The sequence below is a fragment of the Elephas maximus genome, chromosome 10, assembly GCF_024166365.1.
Source record: "Elephas maximus indicus isolate mEleMax1 chromosome 10, mEleMax1 primary haplotype, whole genome shotgun sequence".
In the NCBI taxonomy this organism is placed as follows: Eukaryota; Metazoa; Chordata; class Mammalia; order Proboscidea; family Elephantidae; genus Elephas; species Elephas maximus.
Genome location: NC_064828.1, coordinates 111,460,878 through 111,488,844, shown reverse-complemented (window position 1 = coordinate 111,488,844; position 27,967 = coordinate 111,460,878). Strand labels below are relative to the sequence as shown.

The following is a 27,967-nucleotide window of genomic DNA, read 5'->3' as shown; positions in this document are numbered from 1 at the left end:
TGCCTAGAAGGCAGAGACATGCATGTAAAATTATGTAAAGTGAGACACAGGATAAAAAATTGAGTCTGCAGTGTGATCGTAATGAATGTAAAACAAACCTAAACTATTTAGGGAGAAATATTCAGAGTAGTACATACACCAAAGTGTTGACAGCAGCTCTTTCTCGATTTATTTTTTTTCGCTTATTCACTTATTCAACAGAGATGCACAGGACACCTGGCACGGGTGGGGGCAACAGCAGCAGTTACTTCTACTTCCTGCATTTTCCAAAGTGTTTCATTAGTATATATTGCTTTTCAATGGAAAAAAATAATAATTATTATTTTACAGCCAGTGTATCAGGGTTCCCCAGAGAAATGGAACCCATACAGTATATGTATCTCTGTCTACATATGTGTTTCTTTATGTTGTTGTTATTAGCTGCCATCCAGTCAGCGCCTGACTCATGGCGACCCCGTGTGTCACAGAGTAGAACTGCTCCATAGGGTCTTCTTGGCTGGCTGCAACAGTGGGTTCCAACGTAGCCAGGATTGTGAGGATGGCACAGGATGGGGCGACGTTTTCCTCCCTTACACACAGGGTCGCTGTGAGTTGGAACTGACTCGACAGCACCTAACAACGATCTTTACGGAAGCAAAGCACCAGCCCTTTCCTCTGAGGAGCTGCTGGGTGGGTCTGAACTGCCAACCTTTCTGTTAGCAGCTGATTGAAAACTCTCTCAATGGATAGATTAGATAGGTAGGTAGGTAGGTAGATGGCAGATGGCAGAGAGATAGAGAGACATGATAGATGATAGAGAGGTAGGTAGGTAGATAGATGGATGATAGACAGACAGGTAGATAGATATAGGTATAGGTATAGCTATAGGTATAATATAAACCTGTTGCCATCAAGTCTATTCCAACTCATAGAAATCCTATAGAACACGATAAAACTTCCCCCCTAGAGTTTCCAGGAAATGGCTGGTGGATTCAAACTGCCAACCTTTTGGCTAGCAGGTGAATGCTTAACCACTGACCCACCAGGACTATATATAGTAATATATTGTATTGCTGTTCAGTTAAAAGCTGACTAGTTTTATTTATGTAGAGAGAGAGAAAGGGAGAGAGGTTAATTTTTAGGAACTGACTCCGTGATAGTGGGGGGCTGGCAAGTCCAAAATTTGCAGGAAAAGCAACAGGCTGAGAAGCCTGGCCGGATGTCTATGTTGAGGTACAATTTCTTCTCTTGAAATCCTGTTTTTGCTCTTAAGACCTTCAGCTGATGGTGTAAGGCCCAACCACATTTTCTACGGGAGACTCCTTTTGTTATTGTTGTTGGGTGCCATCGAGTTGATTTGTACTCACTGCAAACCTATAGGACAGAGGAGAACTGCTGTATAGAGTTTCCAAAGCTGTAATCCTTATGAAAGCAGATGGGCACATCTTTCTCCCATGGAGCCGCTGGTGCGTGCAAATCACTGACCTTTCAGTTAGCAGCTGAGTGCTTAAACACTGTGCTACCAGGGCTCCTTCGTATCTCCTTTACTTAGAGTGAATTGCTTGTAAATGTTAATCACATCAACAAAAATACCTTCCCAGGAACACCTAGACTACTGTTTGACCAAACACCTGGGCACCATGGCCCAGCCAATTGGACACATGAAACTAAAAAAGTATACTCTGTTGGGGAGCAGAGGGTATGGAGACACAATCACCTGTTTGGAGAGAAATTATCAAATTTTAAAATATAGATACCTTTCGCCCAGCAATTCCACCTTGTGGTCATTTGGCCTTCAGGTATGTGCACATACATCTGTACAGGGCTGTTCACTAAGCTTGTTTCTTTCATTAAGCTCATTAAGCAGGAGGCTGAGGGAACCCTTGGGTTCTGGGGTCAGCTAACCTTGGCTTGAACCTGGCCCCCACCTCTAATTCACCATGAGACTTTGGACATACTACTTTGCCTCTCTGAGCCTCAGTCTTCTTGGCTGTAAAATGGGTGGGCAGGAGGAGCCTGCCTGGCCAAATTTCTGGATGGCTAAGAGGCAACCTATGTGAAGCGCACGGCACGTGGCAGGTTCTCCACAGAGGGTGGCTGCCACCACAGGAAGTCCTGCTCCCTCACCTGAGGCTCCAGCCGAGCCCCCAAAAAGGGAGACTCCAACTGAATGGCCCCATTCTCTTCTCTCTGTATGGCAGGTAATTTGGGGGTGAAGCCCCCCACACTGACATTCACTTCTCTCCCAGGGGGCCTGAGCCACAGTGGCTGCCCTGCACAAGAGAACGTCTTCCCTTTGTGTGGCAGAAGGAGAGGACAGAACTGGCCAACAGGCGGACCCCCCCAGAGCGGCCCTGTGCTCACTCTCCCACAGCTTAATCTGGGGCAAGGAGCCCCTGGGAGACCCTTGGCTGACTCCCATTCCAACCTTGTCTCACCTCTGTGCTCCTGAGCATGTCTCTGTACCTCTTGGGCCTCAGTTTCCCTGTTTGCACAATGAGGGTGATGATGTCTTCCTGGCAGGCAGCCCGTGCGGATTACATGGGGTATGTGTGCGTCACACTTCCACACAGGTACTTAGAGGTGTTTCTTGGTTTTGTTTTGTTTTTTGCTTCCTAGGGTGGAAGCAGCAAGAAAAGTTGGCACCAAGTCACAAACAAGCTCCGAACTGTAAGGCCCTTCTCTTCTTGCAGACAGTCCAGAAGGCTGAAAGGGCGGTTTGCCTCCAGGTTCTCCAGCCCCAAATGAACAGTCTTCCCTGTGAGGGGCAGCTGCCTTTGCCTATAACATGCACGGTATTTGCTTTTCTGAAAAAACAACAAATACTCCGGCCTGGATTTTTCTGGAGTCCCTGGTGGTGCAAACAGTTAACATGCTCAGCTGCTAACCAAAAGGTAGGAAGTTCGAGCCCACTCAGAGACTCCTCAGAAGAAGGGCCTGGCAACGTCCTTCCAAAAAACCAGCCATTGAAAACCCTGTGGAGCACAGTTCTACTCTGACACACATGGGGTCGCCAGGAGTCAGAACTGATGCAGCATCAACTGGTTTGATTTTGATTTGGTCTCTGGGGTTTCCTAGCTTTAATGTTCAGGATCAAAGAGGAAGTTCTCTTATTCCAGCGACTGCTCCTTCTCCTGCAGTCCTAGATAAGCCTTTGATCATCTCTGAGGCGCCTGGGGCTTCCACTGTGAGGCTCCAAGCCCTCACACCAGGCAGCAGAACCTATCTTTCTGTGAAGTTGGTTCACCTGCCCCAGGGTATTTAAAAACGTATAAAATCAAAAGCCCAAACCCGTGGTCTTTGAGTCTGCTCCGACCTGTGGCAATCCCATGTGTGACAGACAGAGTCGAGCTGCTCCGTAGGGTTTGCTCGGCTGTCACCTTTTAAAAAGCAGATCTCCAGGCCTTTCTTCTGCACTGCCAGTAGGTGGACTTGAACTGCCAACCTTTAGGTGCAAACCGTTTATGCCACCCAGGGACCCGAAAATTATAAAAACTCCTTCTTAAAAAATACGTCAAAGTCTATCTCTAATGGGAATCTACCGTTTTCTTAACAGACCTAACTCAGCAGCTGCAGAAATTTTCCAGACTTGAGAAGAGGGGGTGGAAAAAAAGATTGTCTCTGGTTTCTGATGGAACAAGCATAATCCTGGCTGGATTCTAGGCTCAGATGAGGGAAGTGGGACAGCAAGAAGACCTGGCTTGTGTGTAAATGCTCCACCCTCCAGGTGGAAGCACAGCCTCTCAGGCCTGGCTCCAGGGAGGGGCTGATTCAGCAGGGTGAGTGTGAACCCCAGGTGGAAAAAGGGGGGAGAACAGGCAGAAGGGAGGTCCTTGCAGGCGCATTCTTGTCACGTGTTCCAGGCATGTTCCACATAGCTGCCTGCCAAAGACCCATCCTGGGCTAGGCGGCCAGGTTTGGACTTGCCTTTGCACTGGGAAGAAGGGTGCTGGCTGCCACAGATGATCACGTCACGGCAGGGCAGGTGTGTGTCTCGGCTCACCTTCTGAAAGGTGAGCTGGCATCATCGATCCAAAGTCTAAGAGCCTTGCCTGCCCTTTGATCCAGCAATGCCACTTCAAGGAAATTATCGAAAGGAATTAAGTATTCCACCACCATCAATGTCCAGCCCTGTCCCCTAAGCTTCTCATCTAACCTCTCGAGGTGTTGTCCATTTGATTCCACATCGGTACACCATTGAAAGAGCACAATGCTCAAGGCAGACATACTATATAACTAAGTGAAACTGTTGTTTAATTCAGAGTGGACTTCCAGGAAAAGTTTTGGTTTGAGGTTTAAGGTTTAAAGATTATCTCAGACCAATAGTTTTCGGTGCTCATCCAACCTCAGTGACTCCAGAAATCTGGATTCCATTAAGAATTTGAAATTCTGTTCTGTTTTCTCTTTCCCCCTTTTAATCAGGATTCTTCTATAGGATCTTAGATCAAAATGTTCAGTGATGATAGCCGGGCACCATCCAGTTCTTCTGGTCTCACGGCACAAGAGGCAGATATTCATAGTGGTAGCATTTCCTCCTTTGATTCCTGACTCTCCTTCTTCCTCTGCCATTCCAGGCGAGTGGAGACCTATTGTTGTAGCTTGGATGGCCACTTGCAAGCTTTTAAGACTCGCAGCATTATGCAATGAACTAGGAGGTAGAACAGAAGCACAGAAAAACAGCATTAGGCCAGTTGACTGAAAAATAAAGTAAAAAGTTTTTAAAAGGCAAATAAGTAAAGATGTGGCATGTGGATTTTTCGACTAGCATATTTATTACTGTAATTTTTTGAATCGGTAAATTGGGAAATACCTAAGGTTCATAAGAGGGGCTGAATTGTGCAAACTGCCCTTCCGCTATTCTTGAACCAGGAGTAAAATTAGGGTCATAGAGGACACGAGGAAAAGGCGGTCTTACCAAATCGTTGAGTCAGTGAGAAAAGTGATTACAAAGCACCGTGATCGGCATGTCACCAATTACGTTAAGTAGAAACGTTGCTGTTGTTGTTAGCTGCCAGAGCGTCAACCCCCAATTCATGGCGATCCCACGCACAACAGAGCAAAACGCTGCCCAGTCCTGCGCCATCCCCAAGATCAGTCGCACATTGACCGTTGTGATCCGTAGGGTTTTCACTGGCTGATTTTCGGAAGTAGATCATCAGGCCTGTCTTCCTAGTCAGAATCATGGCAACACACAAACCTCCACTGAGAGATGGCTGGTGGCTTCTCATCAAGTGCACTGGCTGGAAATCAAACCCAGGTCTCCAACACGGAAGGCGAGAATTCCACTACTGAACCACCACTGCCCCATAAAGAATGGAATAGTGGAGCTTTCTAACTTTACATCTAATCTATACTTATGCATAAGGAAAACTCTAGAAAGAAATACACCAAAATGTTAATGGCCACCACTTCTGGGTGGCTTCTCTTCTTTAGCTTCTCTGCATTTTCTGATTGTTCCTATCTCTTGCTTATTTACAAGCATGGCCTAGGGGACAGACTATCTGCCTCCAGCCCATCCTTTGTGCCCTTAGGCAAATAACTTAACCTCTCTGGGCTTAGACTCTTCACCTGTACAAGGGGGCCAGCAATAGCACCTGCAGCATGGGTTTGCTGTGAGTTTAAAGCTAATTGTGCAAAATGCTTAGCTCACTGCCTTGAAGGTGCTAGATACCTAAATGTTAGTTACTTTTATCATTCACTCATCTTTCCACATATAAACGGGTCACTGTGCTCAATGCTGGGGATACAACAGTGACAGCTAAACTCCAGCAGAGACCAGACATTAAACCAACATTCACGCACAATTAGTTCATTACAATTAGGAGCCATGCTGGCCAGGTTCCTTGAGAACACTTTTGGGGAAACTTGTTGAGAATTTTGATCATTTTCTTAAGAGCAATGAGACATATTGTGGCTTGTGTGTTGCTATGATGTTGGAAGCTATGCCACCAGTAGTTCAGATACTAGCAGGGACACCCCTAGTGGACAAGCTCCATGAAGTTCCAGAGTAAGGCACACTAGAAAGAAGAACCTGGTGATCTACTTCCAAAAAAAAAAAAAACTAGCCAATGAAAACCCCATGTACATTCTGGTAGGATTTCATAAAGCAACAGAGAGTCCCTGATGGAGCAGGAGAAAAGTGGGATGCAGACCTCAAATTCTAGTAATAAGACCAGACTTAATGGTCTGACTGAAACGGGAGGAACCCCAGAGGTCAGGGCCCCTGGACTCTCTGTTAGCCCAAAATGAAAACCATTCCCCAAGCCAACTCTTCAGACAAAGATTAGACTGGAATAGAAGACGTAAAATGATACTGGTGAGGACTGTGCTTCTTAGCTCAAGTGGACTCATGAGACTATGTGAGAAGCTCCTGTCTGGAGGCCAGATGAGAAGGCAGAGGGGGACAGGAGCTTGGTGAATGGACACAGGAAATACAGCGTGGAGAGAAAGGAGCGTGCTGTTACATTATAGGGAGAGCAACTAGGGTAACATAAAAATGTGTGTATATGTTTTTGTATGAGAAACTGACTTGAACTGTAAACTTTCACTTAAAGCAAAATTAAAAAAAAAAAAAAAAAAAAGATTACAGCCTAGAAAATAGAAAACCTTATGGGGCAGTTCTACACTGTCATACGGGGTTGCAAAAAAAAAGAGGAATGAGAAGCCTAACATTGAAGGGTTTCAGCAGGGGGTATTATGGATTGAATTGTGGCCCCCAAAAATGTGTGTCAACATAACTAGGCCATGATTCCCAGTATTGTGTGGTTGTCCACCATTTGTGATCTGACGTGATTATCCTGTATCCTACCTCTATGGTATCAACAAAGCAGGATTAGAGGCAGTTATGCTGATGAGTCAGGACTCAATCCACAGAATTAGGTTGCATCTTAAGTCAATCTCTTTTGAGATGTAAAAGACAGAATCAAGCAGAGAGAAGAGAGACCTCACTACCATCAAGCTAGAAGAACTGGGAGCAGAGCTTGTCCTTTGGACCCGGAGTCCCTATGCTGAGAAGCTCCTAGACTAGGAGAAGATTCATGAGAAGAACTTTCCCCCAGAGCCAACAGAGAAAGCCTTCCCCTGGAGCTGATGCCCTGAATTTGGACTTCTAGCCTCCTAACTTGTGAGAGAATAAACTTCAGTTTGTTAAAATCATCCACTTGTGGTATTTCCATTACAGCAGTGCTAGATGACTAAGACAGGAGGTAACATAGGATGTATGTGGTTTAAAACTCATGGTGTCTACGCTGGACTGGAGGGGGACCTGAGAGGCCACCAGGAGACCCCTTCTGAGGAGCCACTGCGGGTGTGAGCCAAAGCAAGCCCCATGCTGCCTGGACCCCACTGGGGGCTGAGGGAGGCAGGAAATGGACAGACCACACCCGCTTCAGGAAGTGGGACACTGGGCAATGCCTTCAGAGCAGCAGGGCAGGGTGTCCAGAGTGAGCCCCAGGCTTCCAGCCTGATGAACCCCTCAGATGGTGGGCTGTTCCCAGGTATAGGGGACACTGGGGAAGGAGCAGGAGCCCCCCAGTGATGCAAACGGTTAACCATTAAGCACTCGGCTGCTAACCAAAAGGTTGGAGGTTTAAGTCCACCCAGAGGCACCTCACAAGAAAGGCCTGTAGCTCTGCTTCTGAAAAGTCTGCCACTGAAAACTCTGTGAAGCACAGTCCTAGTCTGACACACATGGGGTCACCATGAATTGGAATCAACTCATTGCAACTGTTTTTTGTTTGTTTGTTTTTTGAGTGGGGAGCAGGTTTGGGGGGATGCAGGATGTGTTGAGTTGTAGACATGCTGCGTTTGAGGCACCTGGGGGAGGTTCAGAGGGAGAGGTCCTGGAGGCACCTGTGGCTGCTTCATCCAGGTTTCCCAAGACCTCGAGGTGTTTACCACCCCTGCCTGGAGAGAAAACAGAAGAGTGGCTGGCCAGAGCCTCCCAGGTCCGAGGCGCCCCCATCCAAAGCCAGGACTTCAGCCGAGCCGGCCCAGGTGTGAGGCGGGAGCCTGGGTTGGGGCGCCAGGAGGGGGGACCACAGGTGGGACCCCTCAGAGGTGGAGGGGCGCCCAGGTGCCAGGCAGGAGCAGACACTAGGAGCGTGGTGGTGCCAGGGTGCAGAACAGGCATGGCTCCGGGGCCTCTGCCACACTGCCCCCAAGGCTCTAAGCAGCAAAGACACACAGGACGGCTCCAGGTGGTGGGCGTGTGGCCCCTCCCCCAGCCCCTCCACGCCCCACCTGGCCTGTGAGGTGGCGCCAAAGCCTCTGTCCTTGCCTACCCGCTAGAGGGCGCCCTCCTGCCTCAGCGCTCAGGCTCTGCGTCTGTCTCCTCAGGGCCCTGGCCCCGCCGCCTCCAGCCCCACCACTCCCTCCCCACACTGGCCCTTTGCTGCTCCTCCAAGGCCAACCCGCCTCAGGGCCTTTGCTAGCACAGTTCTCTCCACCTGGAACACCCTTCCCCTAGAGCCTCACATGGCTCACTGACTGCTTCATTCAGACCGCTGCCAAAATGTCGCCACCTGGAATGGGGAGGGGGGTCTTTCCTGGCTGTCCCACCCAGCCATCTCCTTCCCTGCGTTGTCCCTGCACAGTGTGCCATGTGTCCCTGTGGCCTTACTCCTTCCAGGAATGCAGGCAGGGGCTGGCCTGTCCCTTTCACGGAGCCTTGTAGGTGGGACAGTGCCTAGGGCAGAGCAGGTGCTCAGTAAACGTCTGGGGAGTATACGAATCTAGACACATGAGAAAAACAGAGATCAAGAGGCGGGGCTGGAAGAAGACACCCCACCGTGCCTCCACCACTTCTCGGTGAGGTCCCCCGTCACTTCATGTTCTTCCTCAGAGCTTCAGCGCCTTCCAAATTTTCCACAGTGACTTGGCATCTCCCTTCAAGTTAGAAAACATGATTTTCCAAACATTGTTTCTGGATATCCGTTGAATACCAGCTGTGAACACGGCGCCCTGGGCTCGGACCCAGTCCCCACTGTCTCAGAGGGAGCCCAGGCCAGCTCTGACGTGGCAAGATGAGGAAGGCATGGATAGCTGTGATGTCCCAGACCAGCGCAGGTGGCGAGGTGTTTTGCCTGCCCTGGAGACTCCAGTCAGCTCCTCCAAGGCCCCTTCCCTGGCCCCCTGGGAAGGATAAGCAGGGCCCTCAAACACCCTAGCTGTATTCACAGGTGAGCCCTGAACACTGCTGAAAGCACCTGGGAGCTAGCCTGTGCCCAGAAAATGTGAGCCCTCCCTTTACTGGTGACTTGCATATGTGTTGTTGTCATAGTTGTTGTTATGTGTGTGTGTGTATGTCTCATATACACACAAGGGACCCAATCAACATCACCTAGTGGGTGATGAGTGTACCAGTTAAGAGTGTGGACTCTGGATCCACCCATAGGGGTACAACAGGCAAGAGAACCTCACAAAACCTTCCCACCCTCCTTTTCTCCAAAGGGACTCACCAGGGACACCTCCAGAAGAGGTTGTGAACATTGAGTCTCAAGGGCTTGTCTGGTGCTGGTACACAGTGAGCCCTCAGTACTTGCTAGCAATGATCTTTCTCAGGCAAGTTCTAGAAGAAAGTGAAGGGAACTGAACTCAGCGCTGGCCATCACTTCCCTGGGCCCTACCTCTTCTGAGCTTGAGCTGCCTCACATTTCGGCCTGGCCAGGTGAGAAGAGGTTGAGAATAACGTATGTCCCACAGAAGGGCATCTGACAGGCTCTGGGATAGCCGTGACAAGTTAATGAATTCTGTCGCGGTCACCCAAGGCACATGTCTGGGCCATGCGGCTGTCTGTCTGCCGCGCTGACCTTTAAAGGTGAGCATTTAATACCCACCAATCACTCACGGTCTGATCCAATACTCAAGAGATGAAACCTGTCTCATGATTGCTCACTCCCCCTCCCGCCCCCGCTCCCAAGCACTCCTACTCCTCTCTGAGTCAGAATAAAACTTTCCAAACTGTTTGATTCAGTCACCAGCCCTTGCTGTGAAAACTGAGCTGCTTTCTGACATATCTGCTGTTGAGTGCCCACCACCTACCCACCGTGACCCTCACCGAGCCCATCTCTCCACACGTAACTTTTTTATTAATATCTTAATAGTCCTCTTCTCATGCAACTTCCCATCTATCTATTGAACAAATGGTCACTGAGAATCACCTTAGTTTAGATGTCTTTGGTAGCAAAGAACAGAAAACACCCTGATTCAAGCTAAAACAATGAGAACATGTATTATTTCATAGAGTCCCTGGGTGGTGCCAACAGTTAATGTGCTCAGCTGCTAACTGAAAGGTTGGAGGTTTGAGTCCGACCAGAAGCACTTCAGAAAAAAGGCCTGGTGATCTAATTCTGAAAAATCAGCCATTGAAAGCTCTATGGAGCAGTCTTACTCTGACACACATGTTGTTGTTAGGTGCCATCAGGTTGATTCCAACTCATATGGACCCGGCGCACAACAGAACGGAACACTGCCCTGTCCTGCGCCATCCTCATAATGGTTGTTATACTTGAACCCATCGTTGCAGCCACTATGTCAATCCATCTTGTTGAGGGTCTTCCTCTTTTCCAGTGACCCTCTACTTTACCAAGCATGATGTCCTTCTCCAGGGATTGGTCCCTCCTGAAAACATGTCAAAAGTATGTGAGACAAAGTCTTGCCAGCCTTGCTTCTAAGGAGCATTCTGGCTGTACTTCTTCCAAGACAGACTTGTTTGTTCTTTTGTCAGTCCCTGAGATATTCAATATTCTTCACCAACGCTGTACTTCATGACATACATGAGGTCACCATGAATTGGAGTCTACTCAACAGCAACTGGCAGTAGTAGTACCCTCTCATATAACAGGGTGTCCAGAGGTTGAATAGGTTTCAGGGTGAGTTGATTCAGCAGCAGAGTGAGGTCCCCAAAGATCCAGATTCTTTTCATCTCTCTCTGTTCTGCCATCCTCTGGCTTTGACTGCAAACCAGAAGCAAGATGGCGGCCACCATCTCAGTTGTGGTAGTTGGCCCTAACAGCGCTCTCCCAGATTTCTTCGCTTTGGGGAATGTAGGCTAGGCAGCTCTTCCATAAACTTCCTGAATTTAGTCATAATTATTTTGGTACCTGAGATTATATTTGTTGCTCCCTCTCCAGACAGCACCCCCTAGAGGTCACACTCCATGGCAAAACCCTTGGCCTTCCCATTAGTTAACCATCAAGTCAGAGTATGACTTCAGTCACTACCTCTTTAACAGTGAAGGTCTTTGTTTTCCAAGGGTGTGTAAAATATCTAGTTTTTTTTATTTGCTCTTAATTTTCACAGTTTTTAACTCCTTCGTTCCAGTTGCCACCGAGTGGAATTGTGCTGTGACCTTTCAGAAGCAGATCCCCAGCCCTTTCTTCAGAGGCTCTTCTGGGTTAGCTTGAACTCCCAGCCTTTCAGTTAGTAGAACACTTCTGGGTTAGCTTGAACTCCCAGCCTTTCAGTTAGTAGAACACTTAACCATTTTTGTCACCCAGGAAAAAAAAACCAAACCCACTGCCGTTGAGTTCATTCCAACTCATAGCAACTCTCCCAGGGACTCTCAATTCTATTATAGAAAGTCTGTATGGTGGTTTTCTTTATCTTGATCATCATGATGACTGTCCAGTATTAAGTGTTGCTAAAGAAAACAATGGATTTCCTTAAAGTTCCTGATTGCTACTTCTTGCTTGCTTGTCTTAATTTATTTGAAAAAATGATATTAACGATTAGGCAAAGCCTGATTTCTAACGAAATTCCATAATGAATTATTATTTGGTTTTGAAAAAACAATGCTTATGTCTTTAAAAATAATAATTTAACATACTTTAAGTAAAGCAATTCATTAAGGGGGGCATTTACAGTACCAGGAAATCTGTCTTTTCAAAATGTATTTTATTATAGATGTGCACAGGTAACAGTCACGTTTTGTGAGGTTTTTTGAAATTTAATTCCTGAATTAAATGCAAAACAGTATTTTAATATATCCTATTTTGCTTTCCCTGTGTTTAATTTTTTCTTTTTAATAATGCAGACAACTTAAAAAACCTTGAAAAACTGATTTTCTGAAGCTATAAAGACCTTAGGTCCCCTTAAGTACTCCATATCTAGATGGAGGTACTTCTACAGATATTTATATTCCCTCCATAATTGACAACTTTTTAATTAAAGCTGGGAAGTCATCGTAGTCACAAGATAAGCAGTAATTCCCCCAAAAAAAGTTTAAGTCGTTAATTAGGCAACATAATGAGGACTGTTGCACATTGGGATTTATGTGCCCTGGCAATTATCCCCCCATCCCCAGCCTCGATGTCTCATTTGGATGAAATTGTTATCCAACAAGCCAAGCCGACCGCGCCAGCACCCCACCATGCAACGTGAGCTTAGCACAGAAAAAAGATACGACCTTTTGTAAGCATCTGCAAGCACAAATTAAGAAACCAAGTTCTTTTCTGAGATCGATTGCCCCAGTATCCCATGGCGCTCAAGGAGCTAGTTACAAGGTCGAGCAATTAAGAGCGAAAGCCAAAATGACTCACATAATTGCAGAATCGCTCATCTTAACAGCCTGATTGGAAATCGTCAACACTGTGTCTGAGACTAATGAAGCAAACGGAATGGAAAAGGTGACATTTTCAAATAATATTATTAGTAAACGAATTGACAGCACGTCAGATGGCAAAGACAACACTGATCCAGAGGTTTGTTAAGTCAAAAAAAAAAGTTTTCATCATAGATTGATAAATCTCTGTATTAATAATGCATTGTTAATTGGGCTTAGTTAATAGCACTAATTAGGATCCCTAAAAGAAAAAGGCTAGAAACGATACTGTTTGCTCTTTGAAGGAGTCCCAAAACAGTGACTGGGAATGAGACGTTCCAAGTGATAAATTAATATGTACAGATGTGCCTGTAATGATGGCCCGGGTAAAAGCTCTATATGTAAGTGTTTGGGCTAAAAAAGAAACTCTGAAGTTCAGGTAATACCCGGCATTACCCACAGCCTTTTATATAAAAAAAAGAAGTTTGCAGGCAGATACGATCCCACATCAAATGATGCGATCAAGCTGGTAAAGCTAATAAAACCCAAGCTGTGACAGTAGCGTCTGTTGCAACTTTATATAAAAAAAATGGCATCAGACTACCGGGCTCGGCTGTTACATTCCCAGGTGTCTGTCCGAGGAACAATTTGTCAAGAGTTTAAGAGCTGGAAGAAGAAATGGGGGGAGGGATTGTAAATGATTCTCGAATGATTCTCTAATGGTGTACTTAACTTGACATTTTTGAGCACCTGAATGAACTTAATTGGAAATTGCAAGAACTATCAAGCCAAGCTGTCCTTCAAGTATCCCGGCTCTGAAAAACAGTTTCAGATGTGCAAGAACCCAGGCAATATCACACTCGCAAGCCCTGCCTGCGGGGTGGTGGTGATACGCATTAAATGCGTTTAATTGTAGGTCTAAGAGGAGCTTAAAGGTGGGGATCAGAATGGAAGACTAAGACATAAATATCACGTGTCTGACAAAACAGAAATAACACAACTGATAACGGGAGGAGAAGGGAGAGACAAAGGGTAAAATGGAAGCTCACTGATTTTCACATAAATAATAGCAGGGAGCCGAAGTCCTTTAATGCTGACAACCAAACAGCAGTAGTTTGCACCTTCTGAAATTGCCAATACCCGACCGTTTCTGATCTACAAAAACGCCATTTTTATATGGTTCAGGCTAAGTAAACATTCTAAAAGATATCAGAATAAAGATAGCCACTCCAACCAAAACACAAACGTCCCAAAACTGCAAAAGAAATACAAAAGGAAAAATGAACAAACCACAAAAACAAAGAAAACGGACCCCGTGGAGAAAAAAAACACAATAAATATAATTCAATATATGCAGTAAATATTATAAACAGTAACATGGCAGAGTGGATACCGGTATATCAGTCATAGCGATGAATGTGAGCAGACTGAATTCACCAATAAAAGAAAAAAATTTTCAAATTGGCTCACAGAGTAAGGCAGACAAGACTCGAAACAGTGATTTAGAAAGACTGAGAATCAAGGGACAGGCCAAAGAATACCAGGCAAATGAAAACAATAAAAAAGCAGGGGTTTGACTCTGTTATCAGATAAGGTAAAATTCAGGCCAAAGAGCATTAAATGTGACGAAGATGTCATGTTATGAGGCCAATGAAGATGTAACTGTTGTAACTATTGGGCCACTATGAGTAGAAATCTACTCAACAACAATGGGTTTGGTTTTTTGGTTTATGCAACAAAGAGCACAGCGACTGCCTTTATAAAGTAAAAGCTACAGGAAATTAAGAAATGCAGAGAAACACACTACTAATAGAAAACTTTAACACACTACTCTCGGTCAAATGAACAACAGAAATAAAAGGCTGTAGAATAAGTAAACAATATAGTCAATAAGGTACATCTCATGATTATCCATGAATTTATACCACAGTAGTAGAGACTATACCTTCTTCTCAAACATACATAGAATACTCATCAAAACAGACAGACACACACACATACCACATCACAGTACTTCCACATAGCAGAAATGATGCAAGTAACTTTTGATGGTTATAATACATTGAAACTAAAGATTAAAAACAAATTCAAAAAATAAATTTTCTATCTGGAAATTTAAAATCTCTCCCAAATAACTCTCAAAACCAAAACAACTTATAGCAACCCTATGGGACAGAGTAGAACTGCCCCATAGAGTTTCCAAGGAGCGCTTGGTGGATTTGTACTGCTGACCTTTTCATCAGCAGCCTTAGCACTTAACCACTACACCACCAGGGTTTAATAACTCTCCGGTGAAATTCAAAATATAAACTACAATTGCAGGATTTCTTTAACAATATTAAGGATAACACTACAGATCAGCGTCTCTGGGGTACTTTTAAGACAATTACCAGAGAAAAAAATCATGACTTTAAATGCTTGTATCACTAAAGACAAAAGAACAAAAATAAGTGAATTAAATTCTTAACTCAAAAAAATACTAGAAAATAAACAACAAAGTAAACCAAAAGAATGCACAATAAGGAAATAGTAAAGCTAAAAGTAGACATTAAAAAAAAAAAAGTAGACATTAGTGAGGTAGAAAATTGAAAAGCCATAGAACTAATTAATAAATCAAGATTTTGACCCTTTGAAAAAATTAACAAAATGGACAAGCCATTACTTATTCAAGAATAAAAGAGATAACACAAGTATACAAAATACAAAGTGGTAAGAAGGTAATATGCATTGAAAAAGAGGAATTCTTCAAAATAATAATAATACTCCACACAACTGTATGCAAACAAATGTGAAAACATAAACAGAGAATTTTCTGGGAAAGTACCATTTATCAGAACCGATCCAATCAGAGACAGAAAATTTGAACAGCCTAATTTCCACAAAAGAAATAGAAAAAATTATGAGTATCTGTAAAAATAAATAGAAAAAGTAAAATAGGATCCAATGAAATTGGTTAGCTGTAAGATTAGAAAAATGCTCAGCTTCGCTAAGGAAAAGGGAGGGGAATGAGACTTCTCTGAACACATCATTTCATACTATTTTGACTTTTTGACCACATTAATATTTATACATTCATAAAATAAATTTAAATCAACAAGATTATGGTGCTTACATACCAATGCACTGGTAGAGGGAGGAGTCTGTCATACCACAAACCAGATGGCAACCTCATGATATTTGAAACCAGAGATTAACTAAAAATAGCTAGATCTGCAGCCCAAATCTGACCTAGCTCCTAACCTTAGCTGCCCGTCACGAATTGAATTGTGTCCCCCAAAAATATATGTCAACTTGGCTAGGCCATGATTGCCAGGATTGTGTGGTTGACCTCCATTTTGTGATGTGTTATAAATCCTAACCTCCGCCTGAGAGATTATAGTCTCCGCCTGAGATTACAGTCCCATTTCTGAATGGGTTGCGTGTGCTGTGTTAATGAGACAGGATCAGGGTGTGTCTTGAGTCAATCTTTTTTGAGATATTAAAGAGATTAAACAAGCAAGCACGAGAGCAGAGATGAGGGAAGAGAAATGCCAAGCCACACGAAGATTGCTCAGGAGCAGAAGCTCAAAGAAACAAGAACCTTCCTCCAAGCCAACACAGAAAGAGACAGCCTTTCCCTAGAGCTGGTGCCCTGAATTTGGACTTCCAGCCTCCTAAACTGTGAGAGAATAAATTTCTGTTTGTTAAAGCCATCCACTTGCGGTATTTCTGTTATAGTGTCACTGGATAACTAAGACACTGCCTAACAGACCTTCTGTAGGGGAAAATAATATTTATCTCAGTCTCTACAGTTTTGTTTTGTTTTGTTTTGTTTTGTTTTAACAAAATGCCCAGCATAAAATCAAGAAGCAGGAAAATGTGGCAGGCCCATAATCAGAAAGAAAATTGTCAAAGGAAGCAGAACTACAGGTGACCCAGGTGATGCATTTAGAAGTTGAGAACTTTAAAACAACTATTATAGATATAAGAAAATCATATTAGAGGAAAAGATGAACAAAGTAGACTAAATGATGAAGAATTTCAACAGATAAATGCTATCCGTAGAAAAGAATGAGAAGGACAGTTTAGAACTAAAAATTTCATTACCTGAAATTAATAATTCAATGAATGTGCTTAAAGCAGATACAGTAGGAGAAAGAACTGGTGAACTTGAAGACAGAAGGATAAAAATTGCCCAAAGTGCAGCACAGAAAGTAAAACATGAAGAAGAGAAAAAAAGAACACAGTTACAAGGCACATGAGACAATGGCAAATGGTCTAGTATGTTTGTAATTGTCGTCCCTGGAGCAGAGAAGAGAAAGGGAATGGGAAAGAAGTAAATTTGAAAGTATAATGCCCAGAATTCTCCAAAGAGATGGAAGGCATCAACCCAAAGATTCGAGAAGCTGACAGAATCGCAAGCAGGATGAATGCAAATGAAAGCACACCAAGGCACATCATAGTAAAACTACTAAAAAGAAAAAAAAATAAAACCTGTTGAAGACAGGCATATTACATTAATGGGCTCAATCAGAAGTATAGCACATTTGTCATCAGAAACAATGGAAGCCAGGAGCCAACGGAGTAAAGAGCTGAAAGGAGGAAAAACTGCAAACTTAGAATTCTATATGCAGCAAAAATATCCTTCAAAAATAAAGGTGAGAATCCTGGTTTCAGACCAAGATGGAGTAGATGTACTTCTCCCTATTCCTTATGCTAAGTAAAGCTAAAAAAAATAAATAAATAAAATTTAAAAACCTGAACATTATATATAAAATAAACATCGGAAGACTCTGGAAGGTGAAAAGAAGGCAGCAGACCAGGTAGGGACTTCAGAACTTGAGGAATGTCATGCCAGTGACTTTTTTTGTTTGTTTGTTTTTTCTTTTTGTTTTGTTTTTTGCCTTATATACCACAGACTGAAGAAGACCTGGCGGCATAATGATTAAGCACTCAGCTGCTAACTGAAAAGTTGGTGGTTCAAACCCACCCAGCAGCTCTTCAGGAGAAAGACCTGTCGCTCTGCTTCTGAAAGATTACAGCCTAGAAAGCCTGCTGAGGCAGTTCTACTCTGTCACATGGGGTCACTATGAGTTGAAAATCAACTCTATGGCACCTAACAACATCACAGACTGGGTGCTAGAGAAGCTGACAAACTGGAAAAACCAATGGAGACAAACAAAAAGAACCCCCAAGAAAAGTCTGCTCTCTTTAGCCAAAGGATCAGGAAATGGGCAACCTAGCAAGAGAGAAAATTTTTACATATAACCATCTTTCTCCAGTCAAACACCACAGAAAAATACACAACCCACCTCCACCCCCATAAGCAAAGGCTGAGTGGGAAGCCTTGACTTCCACCCTCATGTGGCTGTAATGAGGCATCTCTCTTCCCCTCCCCTACCTCAGTTTGGTATTAGAGAAGACTCATAGGAAAGCCAGGATTTTCATCCCTGCCCAGTAATAACAAGACCCCCTACTCACAATGTCAGCGGAAGCCATGTTAAAAAAAAAAAAAGAATTTTTTTTTTTTTTTTTAGTGGAAGCCATGTTAGGATCTGGAAATTCCACTTCGTCCAGACATAACAAGGTGCCCCTCTATCTCCCTGCTGGGACAACATCTGAGAAAGCCTATAGAGATCCAGTACTTTCACCATTCCTCCGCGGTAACAAGGCCAACCTCACCCCCCCCACCCCGCTCCACGCTACCCCCGCCCGCCGTGGTATCAATGGAGATCACATGGGGAGCTGAAACTCTCACCTTATCAAGCAGTAATGAGGAGCCCTCCCCCTTGAATGTCAACAGAGTCTAAGTGGGAAACCTGAATCTTCACACCCACCTGGCTTTATTAAGGTGACATCTCCCTTTCATGCACTGATGTGGTGTCAGAGAAGTCTGCTAAAACAGGAGATTTAGATAAGATTCAGAGTCTCACTGAGGCTGCTTACATATGATCAAAAAAACTCGTGAAATTTGGTTCCTTGGTTTGGAGGTTTAGTGTCATGGTTTCATGGGGCATCGGAGTTAATTGGCCTAATAACATATTTAGTGCTTCTGTCTTACACCTAGTTTGTTGCATAGTGTCTGGGGTCTTAAAACTTGCAAGCAGCCATCCAAGGCATGACAATTGGTCTCTATCTGCCTGGAGCAACAGAGGAAGAAAGAGTCAGGAATTGGAGGAGGATATGGAAGGTCTGACTAATTGCCTCCATGAACAACAGACTCCTCTGCCACGAGACCTGAAGAGCTGCATGGTGCCCAGCTACCGTTACTGAACATTTTGATCAAAGAGTCTATAGAAGAACCCTGATCAAAAGGGCGAATATACAGAACAGAATTTAAAATTCTCACGTACTCCAGAATTTCTGGAGCTATGAAGTTTGGATGAACTCCTGAAACGATTGCCCTGAGATAATCTTTAAAACTTAAAACCCAAAAATGTCCTCTAAATTCTTCTTAAAACCAAACAGTAGCTTAGCTTAACTAAAAAAGTCTGCCTTGAGCATTATGCTCTTTTAAGAACTATCTACATGGAATCTGAGTGATGACAGCAACTTGAAAGATCAGATAGGAAACTTAGGAGACAGTGAATTTGTGTTAATGAGGAAGAAAGAACTCAGAAAATAAGGGTGAGAGTTGTTGCACAACTCACAGAATGTAATCAATGTCACTGAATTGCACATGCAGAAATGGTTGAATTGGTGTAAATTTTGCTGTGTATATCCTCAACAATAACAACAAAATAAAATAATAATAATGCATTAAATATTCTTTTTAAAAGATGCAGAGTCTCATAATACCCAAAATATCTGGGATACAATAGGAAGTCACACATGATATCAAGAACCAAGAATAACTCAAGTGGAATGAGAAAAGACAATGAATAGATGCCAACAGAGATGACACAAATGTTGGAATTATCTAATGTGGATTTTAAAGTATCTCATCATAATGAGTGATTACAAACATGCTCAGAACAATTGAAAGCAGAGCAAGTCTCAGCAAAGATATAGAAAATATAAAGAAAAACCAAATGGAAATATTAGGCTAAAAAATTCAATATGTGAAATTAAATTTTCAGTGGGTAGGGACACCAGAAGAATAAAAAAAAAAAAAAATTTTTTTTTTTTTGAATGGAGAGGATAAAAGAAAGAATCCGTGAACTTGAAGATACCCAGTACCCAGTGCCGTCGAGCCAATTCTGACTCATAGCGACCCTACAGGACAGAGTAGAACTGCCCCATAGTTTCCAAGGAGCACCTGGTGGATTAGAACTGCTGACCTCCTGGTTAGCAGCCGTAGCACTTAACCACTGCGCCACCAGGGTTTCCAAATAGAACAATAGAAATCACCAAGTCTGAACAGAGAGAAAACAGGCCAAAAAAAATGAACAGAACCTCAGGGACCTGTGAAATGATAAAACAAAATCTAACATTCATGTCATCAGAATCCCAGAAGCAGAGGAGAAAGAGGGTAAGACTGAAAAAGTACTCAAGGAAATAATGGCTGAAATTTTCTCAAATTTGGCAAAACACATAAACATGCAGAATCAAGAAGCTGAGCAAACTCCAAAAGGGGCTAAGCCCAAAGAAATCCATGCCAAACATTGCGTCATCAAACTTCAGAAAACTAAAGACAAAGAAAAATATGGAAAGTGGTGAGAAAAGATGTGTAACCAACACAGAAGTTTTCTCAGCACAAGCTATGGAAGCTAGAAGGAGGTGACACAAATGTTTCAAGTGCTGAAAGAAAGGAACTGTCAACCCCAAACTCTGTATCGAGAGAAATTATTCTTCAGGAATGAAGAGGAAATAAAACCATTCTGAGGTACAGGAAAACAAAGATAATTTGTCACCAGCAGCTCTACCCTAACAGATTGGCTAAAAGAAGTTCTTGAAACTCAAAGGAAATGATAAAAGAAGGAAGTTTGGAACATCAGGAAGAAAGATGGAACAATGATCTATGTTTCCAATCTCAAGAAACTAAAAAAGAAGAGCAAATTAAACCAAAAAAGCAGAAGAAAGGAAATTCTAAAAATAAGAGCAGAAATTTAAAAAATATAAAACAAACATGCAATAGAGAAAATCAACAAAGCCAAAAGTTGGTTCTTAGTAAAGATTAAAAACTTTACAAAACTTTAGCAAGGCTAATAAAAAGTGAAGTAGAGATTTCAAAAAAAAAAAAAGCCCCACAAATAATGAATTAAAGAAATGAAAAGAGGGACATTACTACAGATACAACACACATTAAAATAAATAAGAAAATATTAGGAACAGCTTTATGCAAATAAATTTGACAACTTAGATGAAACGAATAAAATTACATAATTTGATAAACACAGTTTACCAAAAATGACCCAAGAAGAAATACGAAATTTCAATAGTCCTATTTTTTATATCTATTAAAGATATAATTTTATATCTATTAAAGATATAATTTTATATCTATTTATATCTATTAAAGATATAATTTTTTTATTAAAGAAACTGTATCCATAATAAAAAATAAAAACAACCTTCCCAGAAAGAAAACTTCAGTTAATATGCCTTCACTTGAGAATTCTTCCAAACATTGAAGGAAGAAAAACACCAATCTTATATAAACTCACTAAGTCAACAGAGAAAGAGGGAACATTTTTTAACTCCTTTTCTGAGGCCAGCATTACCTTGAAACCAATATCTGAAAAGGACATTACAAGATGGAAAATTACAGGTCAATATCCACTATGAATACAGATGAAAAAAATTCTAAAAGAAGTATTAGTAACTCAAATCAAGTTTAAATACTCTAAAAAGATAATATCAAGACTAAATGGGATGTATTCCAGGAATGCAAAGTTGATTTAATATTCGAAAATCAAACAACGTAATGTCATTTACCACATTAACAGAATAAAGTAGAAAACCATATGATCAGCGCAATGGAAACAGAAAGGGATTTGATAAAATCAAATACTTCTTTATGATTTAAAAAAAAAAAAAACTCTCAGTAAACTAGAAATAGAAGGGAAGGTCCTCAATCTGATAAAGGGAGTCTACAAAAAACCTACAGCTAACATCATATTTAACTGTAAAATACTCAATGCTTTCTCCCAAAGGTTGGAGACAAGACCTGAACATGTACTATAGCCACTTCTATTTAATGTCATTCTAGAAAGCCCGGACAGGGATTCCCCCATCAAAGCTAATAGCTTGTGATGGGTTGAAGCAGGGCACGCAAATGTTATATATGTGGCCCCAAATTCAAATATGTCTACCAAGTGCTTCTAGACAGAAGATCAAGAAGGAACTAGAAGATTTGAACAATACTATAAACCAACTGGTGATAGTGGTTAAGAGCTCAGCTGCTAACCGAAAGACCAGCAGTTCAAACCCGCCAGCTGCTCCTTGGAAACCCTATGGAGTAGTTCTACTCTGCCCTGTAGGATCACTATGAGTCAGAACCAACTCAACGGCACTGAACAACAATAATAACATAAACCAACTAGACTGAACAAGCATCTATAGAATACTCTGCCCACCAACAGCACAGCGTACATTTCTTCTTAAATGCACATGGAATACTCTCAAGGGTAGACCATATGCTAGGCCATGAAACAAATCTCAATACATTTAAAATAATTGAAATAATATAAAATATGTTCTCTAACCACAATAAGTAACAAATGGAATGAAATTAGAAATCAGTAACAGAAAGAAATTTGGGAAACTTAAAAATATATGGAGATTAACAATGTCCTGAATAACCAATAGGACAAAGAAGAAATCACAAGAAAAATTACAAAATACTTTTAGATGAAAATGGAGACACAACATACCCAAACTTATGGGATGCAGCTAAAACTAGTGCTTACAGGAAAATTTACAGCTATAAATCTAGATTTAAAAAGAAGAAAGGTGTCAAATGCAGTATTTTTAAGCAAATAATCTGTGTGTTCTATGTTTTTTTTTTTTTTGCCAATCATGCCCACCTTCCACAAGGTATTGTCGTAAGTGCACTTATGCCAATTTTTTTTGCATTGTTGCTGTAAAAAAATTAGCATAGTGCCTGTCTTGGTCATCTAGTGCTGCTGTAACAGAAATACAACAAGTAGATGGCTTTAACAAAGGTAAATTTATTTTCTCACAGTCTAGCGGGCTAGAAGTCTAAATTCAGGGCATCGGCTCCAGGGGAAGCCTTTCTCTCTCAGTTGGCTCTGGAGGAAAGTCCTTGTCATCAATCTTCCCCTGGACTATGAGCTTCTCCAAGCAGGAGACCCGGGTCCAGAAGATGCACTCTTCTCCTGGCACTGCTTTCTTGTTGGTATGAGGTCCCTCTCTCTGCTTGCCTCCCTCTCCTTTTATCTCTTGTAAGATAAAAGGCAGTGGAGGCCATACCCAAGGAAAGCATCCCTTACACTGGATCGGAAATTCCACCTGAGCAAGGGTGTCACATATGACCCAGATCCTCCTTTAACATAACCCAATCTTGCCTCATTAACCACAAGCAGAGACGAGGATTTACAACACATAGGAAAACCACAATCACAAAATGGAAGACAACCACACAATACTGGGAATCATGGCCCAACCAAATTGACACGTATTTTGGGGGGACACAATTCAATCCATGACAGCGCCCTTATGAAAATATCTCGTGGGAGAGGGCGCTGTTGGCAAACAAATGCTGTTATTGTTGTTAGGTGCCACCGAGTCCATTCCAATTCATAGCAATCGTATGTACAACAGAGCAAAACACTGCCTGGTCCTGCACCATCGTCATAATCATTGTTACTTTTGAGCCCTTTGTTGCAGCCACTGTGTTAATCTTGTCAAGGGTCTTCCTATTTTCTGCTGACCCTCTACTTTACTGAGCATGATGTCCATCTCCAGGGACTGGTCCCTCCCAATAACATGTCCAAAGTACAAAGCCTCGCCATGCTGTTTCTAAGGAGCTCTCTGGCTGTACTTCTTCTAAGACAGATTTGTTTGCTCTTCTGGCAGTCTGTGGTATATTCAATATTCCTTGCCAACACCATAATTCAAAGGCATCAATTCTTCAGTCTTCTTTTCTCTCTCTTTTTTTTTTTTTTTTTGCTAAATTTGGGTAGAGGCTTCACAATATTATTGGGCTTCTCAAAAAAACAGCTGTTGGTTTCACTGATTTTCGCTATTCTTTCTGTTTTCCATTTTGATATTCACTCTGATGTTTATCTCCTTTCTTCTTTGTGTTTAATTTACTCTTATTTTCTAATTTAAGGTAAGGGTTAAAGTGATTAATTTTTCTGTTTACAAATTATAAAACCAATATATTGAATTGCTTTTCTTTAAACACTCCATTATTTTTAAAAGGTTATGTAACTAAAATCTTACATTTAGTTACCATTTTGGATGTTCTTCATTCGTTGGGTGCCATTTTCCTTCTGTTTGACATTTGCTGAAGTTCAGATATGTTGGTGATTGTTTCATCCTCTGTTTCTGAAAAAGGTTTTATTTCACCCTCATTTTTGAATGATAATTTCACTCGGTATAGAATTGTTCTAGGTTAACAGTTATTGTTATTAAAATACTCTAAAGACAACGCTCCTCTGTCTTTTTGCTTTGATTTTCTCTGATGAGTAATCTGCTGTCATCCTTATATTTATTCCTCTGTAACATGTCTTTTTTTTTTTTTTTTCCTTCTGGCTGCTTTTAAGATTTTCTCTTTATCTCTGATTTTGAGCAATTTAATTATGATATGCTTTCAGGTAGTTTTCTTCAGGTTTCTTGTGTTTGGAGTTGTTTGAGTTTCTTGCAGACAAGAGTTTATAGTTTTCATCAAATTTGGAAAAAAAAATTAGCTAGTATGTGTTCAAATACATTTTCTCTCCTCTCCTTTGAGGACTCCAATTACCCATATATTCTAAAACCCACTGCTGTTAATTCCAACTCACAGTGGCCCTATAGGACAGAGTAGAATTGTACTATAGGGTTTCCACTGCTGTAAATCTTTATGGAAGCAGACTGCCACATCTTTCTCCCACAGACCAGCTGGTGTGTTCGAACTGCCAACCTGCTGGTTAGCAGATGAGTGATTTAACCACTGCACCACTAGGGCTCCCTGAAATTGTCCTAAAGTTCACTAATGCTCTTTTCATTTTTTTGTCCTCTTTTCTCTCTGCATTTCGTTTTAGATTGTTTCTATTGTCATGTCTTTGAGTCTCCTAATCTTTTCTTCTATAATATCCAAACTTTTGTTAGTTCCATCCAGTGTATTTTTCAACTCATACATTGTTGTTTCATGTATAGAAATTTGTTTTGGGTCATTTTTTAAATATCTTCCATGATTCTATTTAACATTTTGAAGATACAGAATACAGTTATTATGACTGTTTTAATGTCCTTCTCTGCTAATTCTTACATGTGTGTCAGTTCTGAGTTGCTTTCAATTGATTGCTTTCTTTCCTCATTTTGGGTTGTATTTTTCTGTTTCTTTGCATGCCTGGTAGTTTTTGCTTGGATGACACACATTGTGAATTTTATATATATTTGAGTGCTGGATATTTTTATATTTCTAAAAATGTTCTTGAGCTTTATTCCAGGATGCTGTTAAGGTCCTTGGTCTTCCTTTTAAGATTTGTTAGATAAAACTAGAGCAATGTTCAATGTAGCACTAATTATTTCCTACTATTGAGGCAAAACCCTCTGTGTATTCTACTCAATGCCCCATGAACCTGTGAGATTTTCCAGTATACCTGGTTGGAACAGGCACTATTCCCAGAACTGCATGAGTACTGACTAGTATTCTCTAATCCTTTTGGCTGGTTCCTTCACCAGCCTCTGGTAGTTTCCTCACATGCATGTACTGAGCTGAGAACTCAAGAGTGGCTCTCTTCAAATCTCTGCAGTTATATCTCTGTGCATCTCTTGCCTCTCAGGTGCTCTGTCCTGCAAACACTAGCTACCTTGTCCTATTCAGGCTCTCAGTTCCATCTCCTCAACTGGGGGAGTCCATCAGCCTCCACCTATGCCATTGCCTGGAAACCCTCCCAAGGCAATGAGCTAGGGCAATAATAGGGCTCGCCTTATTTATTTCCCACATCTCAGGGCTCACTATTCTTAGTGACTTGATTTGCCGTGTCTTAAAAAACATTGTTTTATATATCTTGCCCATTTTTTCATTGATTCAGGTAGTAGGACATATCTAATCCCTATTATTCCATGTTTGTTAGAAGAAGCAGAAGTCTCTAGCCATTCATATTTGATGTAATTATTGGCATACATGGGTTGTGATCTACCAGTAATTACTCACACATTGTTGCTGTTGTTGTTGCTGTTAGGGGCCATCAAGTCAGTTTCGCCTCATAGCAACCTTATGTACAACAGAACGAAACACTACCCAGTCCTGTGCCATCCTCACAATTGTTGCTATGTTTGAGCCCATTATTGCAGCCACTGTGTCAACCCATCTCTTTGAAGGTCTTCCTCTCTTTTGCTGCCCCTCTACTTTACCAAGCATGGTGGTGAAGTTGTCAAGGATTTCAATTTACTTGAATCCACAATCAATGCCCCCAGATGCAGCAGTGGAGAAATCAAACAACAGATTGCACCGGGCAAATCTGCTGCAAAAGACTTCTTTAAAGTGTTAAAAAGCGAAGATGTCACTTTAAGGACTAAAGTGTGGCTGACCCAAACCATGATATTTTCAATCATCTCATATGCATGGGAAAACTGTATAATTACTGAGGTATCTGTGTTTAAAAAGTTCTTTATACTTTCCCACTTGGTTTATAATCCTTTTTCTCTCTTTTGCTATCTATTTCTGGATTATTTTTCATTATTCCTTTTTTTCTTTTTCTTTTTACTTTATGAACTTGGAATTTATACAGCATTTTATTATTCTTTTAGTAGTTACTCTAGAGAATATAACAAGCTTCCTAGACTTATCAAAGTCTAATGTGAAATGACATTTTTATGAACAATGCAAAGTCTTAGAACACTCTAACTCCATCTATCCTCCCACAAATTACAGGCCAATGTTCCCCTGCATTTTCATCTTCTATATATTTTTTTTATGTATTTTTAACCCAAAGAGATGTCATTGTTATTCCATATTATCAATATTCATCTATTCATCAATAGATCAATAGATCAATAGATGTACCCGTATATTTACTATTTTCTTTGCTCTTTACATCCTTCTGCCTTTCTAACCTTTCATCTGGGTTCATTTTCCTTCTGCCTGAAGAATACTCCTCATTATTTTCTTTAGTGTGGCTGTGCTCATGACAGATTCTCTTTGTTTTTGTCTTTAGCCCTAAAGGATATTTTCTTTGCATAGAAAAACCTAGTTCAGCTGTTTTTTTTCTTTCGGCACTTTAAAGGAATTGTTCTATGCATCTGACTTCTTTTATCTCTGTTGAAAATCAGGAATAAAGCTTTGACTGTACCCCAGATCATGAGGGAAAGAGATAGGAGTCCAGGACACAACAAAGGTAGGGCTCTGAGGGCCCCCCTTGCTTAGTGGGCGTCAACAGGCTTAGTGTACGGGTAAACAGAAACATTCCAGTCCTTTGGGGGGACGGGGAAGTAAAATTCACCTTTGAATCATCTTATTCCCTAAAAATGGACTAAGGTGATCATAGAGTTCTGGTGCCCCCTGGCGGCTGGTAGAAGTAAGCATCAATTCTATCTGGAGGAAGGCTTGCAGTATTTCTAAATTACGGCAAACACAAGGTCTGCCACAAAATAAAATACAAGGAGACAAGATAAAATAAGTGAAAAAACAAAAGAAAATAATCACAGGCCCACAGGGCACCCAGCTAATGAAATTACCATAAATTATCATACGCAGATCTCTAAATAACTATGCACTCTTTGTTTAAGAGGATCAAAGACAAGATTGAGAATTTGGCAGAGATCTGAAAATTATGGGAAAAACAATAATAACAATTGCATCATATGCCTCTCACGTTCCATGGAAGACTCCCAGGGGCTCACCTGTCCCCAGGCATTTGGTCATTTGTTTGGCTTCAGCTGTCATGGCAGTAACCAGTTCTATGTGGACTCCAGGTGACCCCACGAAGGTACAACTCAGCAGCATTTCGCCTCAAGCCCAAACAACACCTGCCTCCTGCCCCAGGCCTCCCCTGTTGCCCCTGAGGCCTGAAAAGCTGCAGACCTGCTCAGCATCCACTTATACGCAACCCAACAGTGTTGTGAATTAATGCTCCATGAGTGCACCCTTCACAAATGGGATTTGGGCACCGTTGCCCTCCTGAAGGCAGGGTACTGATACACGCTCCTCTGCTAGCCTCTTGGAAGAGGGTTTTATGAGAAAGGGTCGTCAGCCACACTTCTCTCCCACCCTGTCTCTCTGCCATTCCTTGTCTCGCCCCACTTTCTCCTCACTCCTGATTCCCTGGATTTCACTCCCTAACAGCAGCACTAAGCCTTTGCCTCACACTTGCCAGGGAATGCTGGCTAAGGCAAGAAAACAAAAGTCATGTAATT

General features: G+C 41.9%; 1 long non-coding RNA gene across 2 annotated transcripts in view; it reads right to left on the bottom strand.

Moving 5' to 3' along the window:
• The window catches only part of LOC126084103 (uncharacterized), a 192,250-nt gene that overhangs the window by 95,573 nt on the left and 68,710 nt on the right, over positions 1-27,967 (bottom strand). Inside the window, exon 3 of one of the 2 annotated variants that reach the window (XR_007518944.1) lies at positions 2,418-4,627. This is a non-coding gene — a long non-coding RNA (uncharacterized LOC126084103). Of the gene's footprint in view, positions 1-94; positions 4,628-27,967 lie in introns of those variants that run through there. The other variant, XR_007518943.1, reaches the window with a different exon arrangement.